This window comes from Mesoplodon densirostris, chromosome 5, assembly GCF_025265405.1.
Source record: "Mesoplodon densirostris isolate mMesDen1 chromosome 5, mMesDen1 primary haplotype, whole genome shotgun sequence".
NCBI classification, from domain to species: Eukaryota; Metazoa; Chordata; class Mammalia; order Artiodactyla; family Ziphiidae; genus Mesoplodon; species Mesoplodon densirostris.
Genome location: NC_082665.1, coordinates 131,764,459 through 131,777,365, shown reverse-complemented (window position 1 = coordinate 131,777,365; position 12,907 = coordinate 131,764,459). Strand labels below are relative to the sequence as shown.

The 12,907-nt window shown below is 42.7% G+C and overlaps 1 protein-coding gene across 3 annotated transcripts in view; it reads right to left on the bottom strand.

Moving 5' to 3' along the window:
• RARB (retinoic acid receptor beta) overlaps positions 1-12,907 on the bottom strand; it is a 466,970-nt gene that overhangs the window by 136,552 nt on the left and 317,511 nt on the right. The window lies entirely within an intron of this gene.

Sequence of the window (12,907 nt, the reverse complement as noted above, 5' to 3'; positions counted from 1 at the left end):
TGGGTTTAAAACCAAATATATCTAGTGGTGACAATTAGACCCTTTTAGGCTTTGATATAATTCACAATTTTGTGCAGAATCCTACCTGCCACAAATATTTACAGAAATAAGTTCTATATCTGTATGTATAATATATACATGAGGCTCAAATTTTTGGTCAACAGGCAAGAATTAGCACCAAATACTCATTTAAACAGAACATATTTCCCACCTAACTCTTAAAGCAGGAAATAATTTAAGACCAAAATACAAATGGATGAGGAATTTTACATTTGATTCCATTTTGGGGCAAATAACCAGAATTAGTGGAATCGATTTCTAACACCCTCTCCCATAATTTCTGGCATTGGACTAATAACTGTCATAGTTTTTCTGTCACAGTTCAATTCAACAAACGTACTAAGAGCTATTCAAGCATTTTAGCATAGTGTTTTTGATGAGATCGTAAACATGATATATTGTGCATTCAAGTGGAATAGAAGCCATCAAAAGACATCTCATGGAGTACTGGGTCTATACATTTTCTAACTTAGGGGACCAACCAGTTGAAGGAGCATCTAACACAGCAGGACATGCCTGTGGAAACCAATAAATATCAAAAAAAAAAAAAATGCCCTCCTCAAAATTCTATTATTCTGAGACGAATTCTTTATGTTAATGAGGAGTAATGTAAACAAGGGCAGCAGCCTTCAAAAGTATTTCTTGGCTGAAAGTGTGCCCACACGCCAAAGTCCCCAGATGCAGCAGAGCTTGTCTACAGTCTGAGTACAAAATACAGAAGTGAGATCCACGCTGAAATTCTCATTTCCCTAAGGAGCAGTCAGATGATCCCTGCTGGGTTTGACTAATCAGGATAATTTTCATGATTTGGGGACTTTCCAGCCCGTATGAATGGTGGTGTTGTGTACTGAGAATGCTGCTATTTTCAGATTCAAAAGCACAGAGGAGAACTCAGGTTGTTTGATCATTCTAGTTTCTCCAAATTTGTTTAACCATGAAAATCCTTTATAAAACCAAAGTTTTCTCCCCCTCACTGACCTACCTCACATTTTTCCAGCGCTCATTATTTTAAGGCTCACAGACCCTGAGAAGTACATTTTACATGCTCCAGTTCAGAGCTGCAGCCGATATAAAGGATTATTATTATTTTTTTCTAGGCACAGAAAAAGCCTCCATGGAAGCAGAACTGAGAGGGTCACTGAAGATTTTGCTTTTCTTTACTGGAATATTTACTCTGCATATCCACTGATCTCTGTTATAAATGGAGCATTACATGAAATCCCGAGAGGGAGGAGGGGGCCCACATTAATACCCAAGGGCTGTCTCAGCAACACCTGAGAACAAGCTAATAAGTTAAATTTACTGTATGTGCCTTCTCACATTTTGACACTAGTGAATAGGAAGCAGACACCCTGGCAGACAGGCCACCTTGACTGTACTGAGAAGTCGGACGACAAGCTCTATAAAAACAGTTCCACCTTGTACACTTATGCAGCCTGCACTTTGCTGCTTTTCAAATAAAACAAAACCAACCCAAACAAAAATGCCCCAGGCGACAGTGCCGGCCACAGAACTGGTGCCAGAAATCCGGGCAGGACGTTGCTAGCAAAGGAATGTCATCTTTTCAATATGGGACAAGGAACAAGGCTCTAATGGGGCAGGGCTGCCAGAACCCAGCCTTTCCCCTGCACCCCAGACAATGCGAGCATTGTGCGGGCAGGAGATGCACGCCGATTTTTATCCCCCTTTCTAGATATTTTTCAGGGATGAGTTCTAGGGTCCAGAAAACACAACTTTCCCCCATTCTGGCATTGCTTATCCATTGGACATATCTAGCCACCCTTCTGAAGCGGAAAAATACTGAACCAAAAAAAAAAAAAAAAAAAAAAAAAAGACACAGCTCATAAAAGGCACAAGAGAAATTCCAATCCCAAGGAAACTATTATGATGAAAGAAACTCAGAAACAAGGAAATGGCTAGAGAGATGTGTGATTTCCGTGCTGCGAGCATTGTGTTGTGCTCGTATAACTCTTGTGCTTAAGGACGCATGTTTTGGGTACAACACGAAAACAGAAAACTATCTCACACGGTGCTCCACAGAAGGGCTAGCAATCTTCCAAAGCTGGAGGGAGAAGTGGCTTTGTTGCCTTCATGGGAGCCGTGTGTCCATCTCCAGCCGTCTGCTTGCCGAAGGGGTTTTCTGGGGTCATTCTGGCCTCATGTGATTTCTGCCTTGTGGGCTGACACTCCAGTCGAACCCCTGATAAAGGCCTCCCTCTACTGGGGAAGGCCTTCCCGGTCTCTCAAAATGTCAAAACCGAACATACTAGGGAATGAAGATGTTTAGGATCATAGACTTGAAAAGATAGTTTGATGAGATTCAGGGAAAATTACGGGAACAATTGTATAATGAGCCCTTGCTGGTTTCCACAGTAACCGTGTCAGGATCAGCAACAGATTCCAAATCAAGGACGTGAATGGTAGATTGGTGCGTTTTTCTCACCTGTGAAATGGAAGTTAAAAAAAACCTCTTCCACCTACTTCCCTAATTTTTATGAGGATCAAATAAAACACCTAAGGCAGGAACGCTCAGCTCTCCACTAAATTCACTATTGCTTTCCCATCGCTAACCATTGGTCTGTCCCCAAGCTCATGGCTAGACTCCATCTCCTGCAGCTGGCTTGGTGCTGCGACTGGGTCCTGACAGTGCTCTGTGCGCCCCCCAGCACTGGCTTTCCCCTGCCCTCCCCTGTGCTCTCCTTCCCAGTCTGCCAGCAGGAATCAGATGCAGCTAAGGGCCTAGTGGATGCTAGGCAGCAGCCTGCCTTCCTACTCACTGTGTGCAAGAGAGGAGGGACCAGCCGGGGACACAGGCCTTGAACGGTTACCTGACGAAGAAATTCTGTACCAAACATGGCACATTTTGGAGGGCTTTTTCCTAACTGCAGCAAAGCTCAGCTGAATTGAATTCCATAAAGTGAAAGTGCTTTAGAAACACTTAGAGGCAGTATAAGTGTGAGGTATTTTTCCTGTTTCTGTAATTTTATACAGGTCTGCAGGTGAGGAGAGAGGCAACCATACAGAGAGGGCAGACAAGGGATGCATAGCCTTGGCCTCGGGAAGAGCAATACAGGGGCTGGCAAAACAGAAGCGCCCTTGTTACCAAAGGGGATAGGTGGAGAGGGGATAAAATAGGAGTTGGGGATTAACATACACACACTACGATACATAGATAACCAGCAAGGACCTGCTATAGAGCACAGGGAACTCTGCTCAGTATTCTGTAATAATTTATATGGGAAAAGAATCTGAAAAAGAATAGATACTTGTATATGTATAACTGAATGACTTTGCTGTACACCTGAAACTAACACAACATTGTAAATCAACTATACCCCAATATAAAATAAAAATTCAATTAAAAAACAAAACAAAACAGGAGTGCCCTTGCCAGGTGATTCCACTCCTCATGACTTCTTTCCAAGACTTCAACCAGGAGAAGGAAATACAGAATTGAAATCTCCCTATTTAACCTCTCCAGTAAAGGCTTAGGGAGACGGCAGAAACACTTATCTCCCCAAAGTAACTAAATCATAACTTATGATGGTGTAAAATCTATTTAAACAGAAATGATTTTCTGTCATAATTTCTATCACTCTCAGGAAACCCCAAGCCATATACTTTTATTTCTCTGAGAAAAATACATTCTTGTTTTTCTTTGGTGAAATTGTAATACATTGTCACAATTCATTTTTAGATGATGGTCTCTAGGAATTTTGTAAAAGTAACTTATTTCGCGCCCCCCAAACCCTGGTGGCTCCACACTTGCTTTAAGTCAGAAACATTGTTGACTTTTTGCTAATTTTTCTCACTGACCAAAACTCCTTGAAACATACACTTGGGACATCATTGGGAGTAAGCCATTTTCAAGTCAACAGGTTAATTATGAATATCGGAGCTTGTTTCTCTACTGTACGACAAAGGGAGAAAGCTGTACCAAAAATTACAGACTTGAGGCTTGTTTAAAAAAAAACAGCAAATGAGAGTGTTCTAGATATTTTTAAACAACAAGCAGGCAAAGTAATTTAAACAAGCATTTATGAACTTGTAACTCTTAAAAAATTTATAAACCACGTAAAGCCACCAAATTAAATAAACTATTCTCACTCAGCCAACATGGGGAAAAAAATATACGACTGCAGGAGAATTCAGAATTCACCCTCCACTTCCTGTTTATTCCTATATCAGAAGGAAAAAAAAGACAGATTTTTCCTGCTTTTTCAATCCAAAATGATTTCTCAAGTTAGAACAACATTTGTCCAGCAGCAGAAGTGTTTTCTCCTTCTGTAGGAACTAAAACTAGAAATAGCCAGACTGTCATTTCAGCTGTCTTGATGTTTCTAGATATGAAGGTAGATTGTACATGCTGAGATTCTTATTTTTTTTAAAGCACTAACAGCCCACGGTATTTTTGAGTATATCGATCTAGTTGATAATCCTTAAGAGTTCGCTTCAAGACGGTATCAAAAAGAACATATCATTTGCAGTGAAGGGCTAACCTTGAGGCGAAAAGCAGAAATTACTAAGGAAATGAGCTGGATTTTGGCCACCCAAGGCCTTGTCCTGTTCACAAATTTCATTAAAATGTTCATGAATATATAATCACAAACCCTATATATTTAGATGCAATTCATTATATAATTAGATAGAATACATAAAATTATACCACTATGTGCATTACCATAGAATTAAATCTGATTTATTACATGTCACTTATTACTATATTAATTACTATAGACTTAGATCTAATTTATGATTAAAAACACTTATTCAGGCCCTACTATGCACAGAGCACTATGCTAGGCATTGGTAATAAAGCTCAGACAAGAGACCAGCCCCAGTCTTCCTGCAGTTTACAGTGTGACAGAGGAGGCTGGGAGCAAACAAACAGCTCCGTAATAATACGTTAATCACACGACTCAGCCATAAAAAAGAACGAAATAATGCCATTTGCAGTGACCTGGATGGACCTAGAGACTGTCATACTGAGTGAAGTAAGTCAGAGAAAGACAAGTATCATATGATATCGATTATATGTGGAACCTAAAAAAAATGATACAAGTGAACTTATTTACAAAACATAAACAGAGGGGCTTCCCTGGTGGTGCAGTGGTTGAGAGTCCGCCTGCCAATGCAGGGGACACGGGTTCGAGCCCTGGTCCAGGAGGATCCCACATTGCCGCGGAGGGGCTGGGCCCGTGAGCCATGGCCACTGAGCCTGTGTGTCTGGAGCCTGTGCTCTGCAACGGGAGAGGCCGCGACAGTGAGAGGCCTGCGCACTGCGATGAAGAGTGGCCCCCACTCGCCACAACTAGTGAAAGCCCTCGCGCAGAAACGAAGACCCAACACAGCCAAAAATAAATAAGTTTATTAAAGAAAACAAAAAAACAAAACAGAAACAGAGTCAGAGATGTAGAAAACAAACTTACAGTCACCAAGGAGCAAGGGAGGGGAGGGGTAAATTGGGAGACTGGGACTGACATATACACACTACTATGTATAAAATAGATAACTAACAAGGACCTACCGTACAGCACAGGGAACCCTACTCAGTACTCTGTAATGGCCTCTATGGGGAAAGAATCTAAAAAAGAGCAGATATGTGTATATGTATAACTGATTCACTTTGCTGAACAGCAGAAACTAACACAACATTGTAAATCAACCATACTCCAATAAAAATTAATTAAAATATAAGTTAACTACAGCTGGGTTAAGTGCTACAAAGGAGAACAACAGAACACGTGAAAGAGAAGGCCTAATGAGGGTGCCAAAGAAGGCTGCTCTGAGGAAACACAGCAGCGAGCCCTTCTGAGCATCTCTCATGCCCGCTGATCCCCAGATGCCTACACAGGGCTGTGCAAAACCAACCTTAAGAGAAGGGATAAGTTTCCACATTTCCATGCAATTCTTCACGGACTATCCCAAGTTCCCTTGTTTTCAGATTAGTCTTTAATGTTTTCCTGGAACACTCCTCTCCCCTGCCTCATCTGGAAAATGCTCACACATCCATAAAACCACCTCTTCTGTAAAGCCTTCCCTGGAAGTGTCAGAGGGATGCAAGTCTCCTTCTCTGCACCCGTCACGGCACATGCACTGTCTTCTCCTTGCCCGTACATACACTCATCCTCTCACTCAGTAAATATCTACTATGTACCTATTATTTAACAGGCACTGTTCCATGTACTTTCTAAACACTGGGACACAACACTGGGAACAAAATACATAAAAACTTTTAATTTCTGTACCTAGAGCTTGTCTCATTGAAGGTGTTTAGTAAGTGTCTGATCAATGAGAGAATAAATAAGTTCTCCATTGTTGGCCAGTTTTATAAAGGAGGACAGTTCTTTGGGCCTATGAGGGGACCTACTCTTTTTGGTTCAAGGACTGAAATAATGAACTTGATGGCAGGTTTCATAATTCAGCTTTAGCTACTGCAGCATGCAGACAGGGTCCTGTTTTTGTCACTGTCTTTAGTGTGTTCTATTGTTCTTGGGACTGGATCTTGCGGCAAACCCTTAAGCAGAGGCAACTGTGAAGGGCGGGCAGGGCCCAGCATGGTCTCCAAACAGAGCATCATGTTCATGTTTATGGATGCTGATTAAAAACAAAAAAACAATGTCATCTTAAATGGCCTCGGTCAAATAAAATCACCGAGCACGTTTATAGTATTTAATAGGAGTTCTAAAATTAAGTGCAGACATCCATCTTCCTGATTGCAAAACTCTTTGTACTGAGCATACTACTTGCTGTCTGCCAGGAAAAAAACCCCAAACCAGCCCAGCGGCCGAATGCTGTCCTGGAGATGAGAGCCTCCTTCTTCAGAGGCAAGGAAAACAAAGGCGGATAAGAAAATGGATGAAATGAGCCCTGAGGGACTGAGGGGGCTGGTGGAGTTTACACTCTTCAAGGCTGCTTTAAATAGCAGGCTACCAGCGTGACCACGATCAAGCATCCCTCTGTGCCTCATGGGCTCCCCACGTGGGCTGGGCGCTGGCTCAGAGATGGGAAGTTTCCACCCACCAAGGGCAAAGCGGAGAGAACAAGGACTCAGCACCATTTGGGAGTGTGCCCATGGGTGGAGCCCGCGTGTTAACTGTCCCTCCTTGGGAAAGACTGCCTTCCAAGCTGTTCCTTCTTTTACTTATTGGTGTAAAATGTCATTTCTTTTATGAAATGATCAAGACGATAGGGTTGTTTCTCTTTTGAAGTACACTCCCACCTGTTTTTGTTTTTCATCTGTTGCCCCATGAAACCCCCAAACTGGAACACAACACACCACTGCTTCCTACCCACTGTTTCAGTGTGGCTGAAGCAGGGAGGAATTTTCCAAACAGACTAGGATTGAAATCCAGCTGTGTGACCTTGGCCAAGTTCCTTAACCTCTCTGAACCTCAGTTTTCTCATGTTTTAAGTGGTGGTCAGAAAGCCTAACCCCCTGGAGGGCTGTTGTGAGAATTAAATGAAATATGAGTATAAAATGTCCCCATGCCTGGTACAGAGGAGGTATCCAACAAAAGCAGTGTTTTCCTCCCCACCCCCACTCACCCCGGACTTGTAAACACCAGGGACTCCCACGCCACACAAGCTATTCCTAACAAGAAATCAGTGCACTTACTGGATTCACTGTTGTAGTGTTTGCATTTGGTGTAGGACAGGGTTCAAACTTGTGGATTTGCTTTAGTTTCACAGATTTGTTGAAGCCCAGAGAAGTTAATGGACACAACAAAGAAGGGAAGAAACGGCCCTAGAATCCAAGTTCAGTTTCTGACCTAAAATACCCCATTACACAGCCGGCTCCTTCGGAGCCATGAGCTCTCTCCTGCCTCCCTATCAAATCAGGTTCCCCTCCGTTATTCTTTACCAGACCATCCTATTCATTTTCTTCCAACTCTAAATTGTTTGCCTGTCTTCTGCCCTTGTTCCAGAAGGAACCTGTCTGTCACATCCACTGCTGTATCTCTGGTGCCCAGCACTGTGGCCCTAGAATACAGTTTTTGGAAGAGAATTCTGCACAAAACCAGGGCATAACACAAGAAGGCATGTCATCAAATGTCAGCTCTGGCATCCTCACCCTTTTGTAGGGTGATTCTGACACTTTTCCCCGTAAGAGGTGGCGTTCACTTCTCTATCCACTGAATCCAGGCTTAGCCACGCTGGGCCAATGGGACATTAGCAAATGTGATGCAACCAGAGGTTTGCACACTGGTGCTTGTCCTGTCTTACTGATGGGAACCTGCCCACCACCACATGAACAAATGCAGGCTGGGTTCACGGCTGAGGAGCCGCAACATGGGGAGAGGGTCCAGCCATCCTGTCAAGGCCCTGGTCATGTGTGTGAGGCCATCCTAGGCCCACCTGGCCCAAGCCAAGCCAGCCCAGACAAGAAGCTCTGTGCAGAATTGTAACAAATTTGTTACAATTGCCATTTGTTTTAAGTCAACAAGCATTAGAGCTTTTTGTTAGGCAGGAAAAGCTAACTGATATGGAAGATCATAAAATACATCCCACAAACCCCTCCAGAGTAAGGTGCCAGGTGTTTCCGGAAGTAGCTCACGTATAAGGAAATTGCTAACCTCTGGCTTTGGATGACAAGGAGGTGGGAGCTGAGCAGGAATGAGAGTTGGAGGGACAACTGAGAAGGAGGGTGGTCCTGAAGCTGTTGCCATGGAGCCCGGGCAGGCAGGGATGGCGAGCAGCCGTCCTAGGCCCACCGTCCACCAGAAACAGCTGCTGCCACCTTTGGCGTGAATGCTTTGGGCCATCAGCTTCTGAGTTTTAGAAACTAAAAACAGGACATATCACCATGTACTTTTGCAGAGGTCAGGAAACTAGGCCCAAGGGCCAAACATGGTCCACTGCTTGTTTTTATAAATAAAGTTTTATTGGAACATAGCCATGCCTATTCATTTACATATTGTCTATGGCTCCTTTCATGCAGCAATGGCAGAGTTGAGTAGCTGTAACAGTAACCATATGGCCTTTGAAGCCTCAACTATTTACTGTCTGGCTCTTTACAGAATCAAGTTGTAACAACTCCTGTACTAGGTAATCAGGGGAGGTTCCACGCAATGTCTGGGTCTTAACCTGAGCCTTGAAGGAAAGAGGCAGTGTTGATTTGGGCACAAAGCAATAGGGAATTGCTGAAAGAACATTACAAGAAGGAATACTGAGATTATAACCAGTGTTACATGACTGTGTGCAAAAGTAATTATAATAAGTTCATGACAGTACAAACAATAACTAAGCAGATATACCACTTACTATGTGCCAAGTATATGCTCTATAGTAACTCATTTTATCCTCACAACAATATTAGATGGTAGGTGGTATTATTATCTCCATTTTTCCAACTGAGAAAAGAGAGCGACACAGAGAATGAAAGATGCTTGCCCAAGGTCACAAAACCAGCAAGTAGCCTAGCTAGGATTCAAATCCTGGTATTCTCACTCTAGATTCCATACTCTTTGAAAGCTACAAAAATGGAAATGTAAATAGGATAAAGGCCAAAACTGTGCATAAATTCTAGCTATGAGCAAGGAGATTGTCTCTTAAAGACACCTGAAAATCAGCTTTATTACTTTATATCATTAAACCTTCTTAGCTAACTACACCATGTGTTCATTTTATGTACCCTTTGTCCCCTATAAAAATTTGCCATTTGTCCTGTTTAGCTGGAAATCCCCTAGCAGGACAGCACTATGGTACAGCTAGTGGTTATGATGCCATGGTGATGCTGTGTCAACACAGCAGCCACTGGCCATTCCCAGAGGTAGCCCACAACCCATTCATTAAATTCTGAGGCTGATACTGCAGCTTGGTCCCTAGGGAGATAGAACATTCTCTTCCCCAAACAATAGTCAATACGGTCATTCTGGTCAGGACAGGCGGAAGCTACTGTGGATACTCCTTTTTAAAGATGTAAATTGGGTTCTGTTTGGGAATCCTACTTTACAGCAGGGGCTCCCAGCCCAGAGAAGTGATCTTTGATCTCCAGCCAAAGGATGGGCCAGCCCTTATAGGTCAACTGGGGGCCCATGGTGTATCTGCTGGTAGCCCAAAATGGTATCATGCCTGGGGCCCATTATAAACAACCAAACTAAAGATAGGCAGAATTCCTGAAGAGAAGTTGTTTCTTGATTTGTTACCTCATAATCACAGGGAGAGAGTTCTAACAGATAGTCTTCAATAATACTAACTCCTTACAGACTAACAGAGCTTACATTGATATACCTCTTTTAGAGGGCATCCTGGCACTTTGTTTAAGCCTTAAAAATGTACAGAGCCATTGGCTTAGAAATTCCACTTCTACTAATTTATCCTAAGTAAATTATCAGAGATAAACATAAAGGCTATTTATTAAAGCATTATTTATAGTAGAGAAACACTGAGAACACCTCAATTGTACAACAGGGGATTCATGAAATATATTATGATATAACCATAAACCACAACATTAATGGCATAGCCATAAAAACTATGCAGTTGTTTAAATTTTGGTCATGAAAGATTATTAAATTTAAAAAGAAAGTTAAAACCAGTATACAACATAAAATTCTATCCTTGTAAAAAAACACCAAAAATAACAATATGCACATACTAATAGAAAAACAGGTTTAACAGGGGTTTTTCTCCCAGGCTAGAACTATGGTTATTTTAATGTTCTATTTTTTTATACAATAAATTCTGCATTGTGTTGGTAATTATTAAAATGATAACAAAATTTATATTTAATTTTTTTAAAGTTATATATTTTTTCCTTTGGCTGTCACATTATACTTTTGTTTTCTCATGTTTTCCAGTTCTATGAATTTTGTCACGTTTTCCCAGCAAGCCAAAATGCAGACCAGTCTTTCTCAAGAACCAGGGGGAAAGCCAGTCCACGTTTTCAGAGACCCACCCATAGTTCAAAAACCCTTTAGTTGGAACAACTGGTTGGCAGGCTCATCTGACTTTACTGGGCTTATAGTTCTTTATTAAAAAGGTACACCCCAATAGGACTCTGAACAGCTTTACCAAGTTCATCAAAGTTGCTTGTGCTGCTCCGAGTTTTGTTTTTGTTGGGGTTTTTCCTAAAAAGAGACAGAATCCCACATTAAAACAAGAGGTCAGGGAATTAGCTGACTAAGAGGTGATTAAAACAGTTTGTACTTTACAGAGTGTGAAACTGCTTAATATGTAGGTAGGGCTTAGGATCTGGCACGAGAAGACACGCTGGATAATTTCTTTTCCCAGGACATAAAAGGAGCAGGTAAACTGAGTTATAACATCCCTCATTAAGGTTTCTGGTCATGAGATGACAAAGTTTTTTGAAATAAAGGAGTGTCTTTTCATTTAACTTCCAAATGAGCACTAGAAAATCATTTATTTATAGATTGCACAACAAATGGATGGAGTGAACTGGGATTCTGCTGAAACCTTCCCAGATCTCAGGATAAATTTAAGTAGGTTCAGCGAGGGGTTACCAATAATAAAGCACTAATTAGATGCACAGATGCTTTGCTTTTTATCCAGCTGCCAACCGGTTGCCGTGTTCTCTTCCTTGACCACCATATCTGAGGCTACTGGAAGAAGGGGCATTCCTTTCAAACCAACACAACCCCGGAGGAAGAGGTATTCCTAAGGCTGTGTGAACTTCTCGAAACCGGCCTCACCCTGTAAACAAATTCATGTGTATTCAAATGATTCGAAATGGAAGGAAACCTCGCATAATTTCTTTGAGGGGCTGACACTCAGGCGGTTCTTCAAGCTGTATCTTTCAGGACTCAGGATGTGCCAGGCTGTGTGTGAGGTGCAGCTGGGGTCCCGGGTCCCAGGTCCTGGTCCACTCTGTGTTCCCAGGCCATCAGACGTGCTGGGCGGGAGACCGAATGCAAAAACGGCCCCAGCTGTCCTCCCCCTGTGTTCCCGCCTCTTGGGACTTCGTAGCTCCTCCTGCTAAGAAGCTGACTTTATGTTCTCGCCTGTTGAGTACGGACTGGCCTTCTGACCTGCTTTGGAATGTGTCAGAAGCAAGAGTGTGTCCCTTCCGAGCCTCCGGAGGACTTGTGTAGCCCGACTCTCTCTTTTGGAACCCTGCCTGCAAATAACTGGGGCCAGCCCGACAGGATGAGAGGCCCCCCACCAACCTGCAGCACCCTCAGAAGCAGAGCCCACCAGCTAACCTGCGGCGGACCTGGCCCGTGTGGAGCATGGCTAGGACCACACGAAACCCCCAGAGGAATCTGGCCGAGAGCACCGGCCCATGAGTTGTAAGCCAGATTAACAGTTGTGGTTTCAACAACAAGGACCTCCTGTACAGCACAGGGAACTCTGCTCAATATGATGTAACCACCTAAATGGAAAAAGAATCTGAGAAAGAATAGATGTGTGTTTACATATAACTGAACCACTTTGCTGTACACCTGCAACGAACACGATGTTGTGAATCAACTGTACTCCGATATAAAATAAAAAGTTAAAAAAAATAAAATAAAAAGGCTGTGGTTTCAAGCCATTCCTTTTGAGGACTAGCTCCTGACCCATGCACACAGTAAGTGCTAACTCTGCCCAGCTAAATACAAATTGCCTTGGAGCAGCTGGGGGCGGGGAAGGAGGCTGTAATGCTCCAACGTGTCTGCAGTGATCAATGCATCATGCAGTTTTGATGCATAAACAGCACACCTGGAAAAAAAACCCAAAAAAACAGCACACCTGAACTGCCATCGGCAGGAACAGAGAGAAGCCGTGTTATTTAGGGAAGGGCTGGCTCAAGACAGCCACAGATCCTTTGAAAGACTGTCTGTGGATGAGTTGGATTTGCCTGTGAAGTCATTCTTTGTTTCTTTTCTCTCTTTAAAAAAAATAA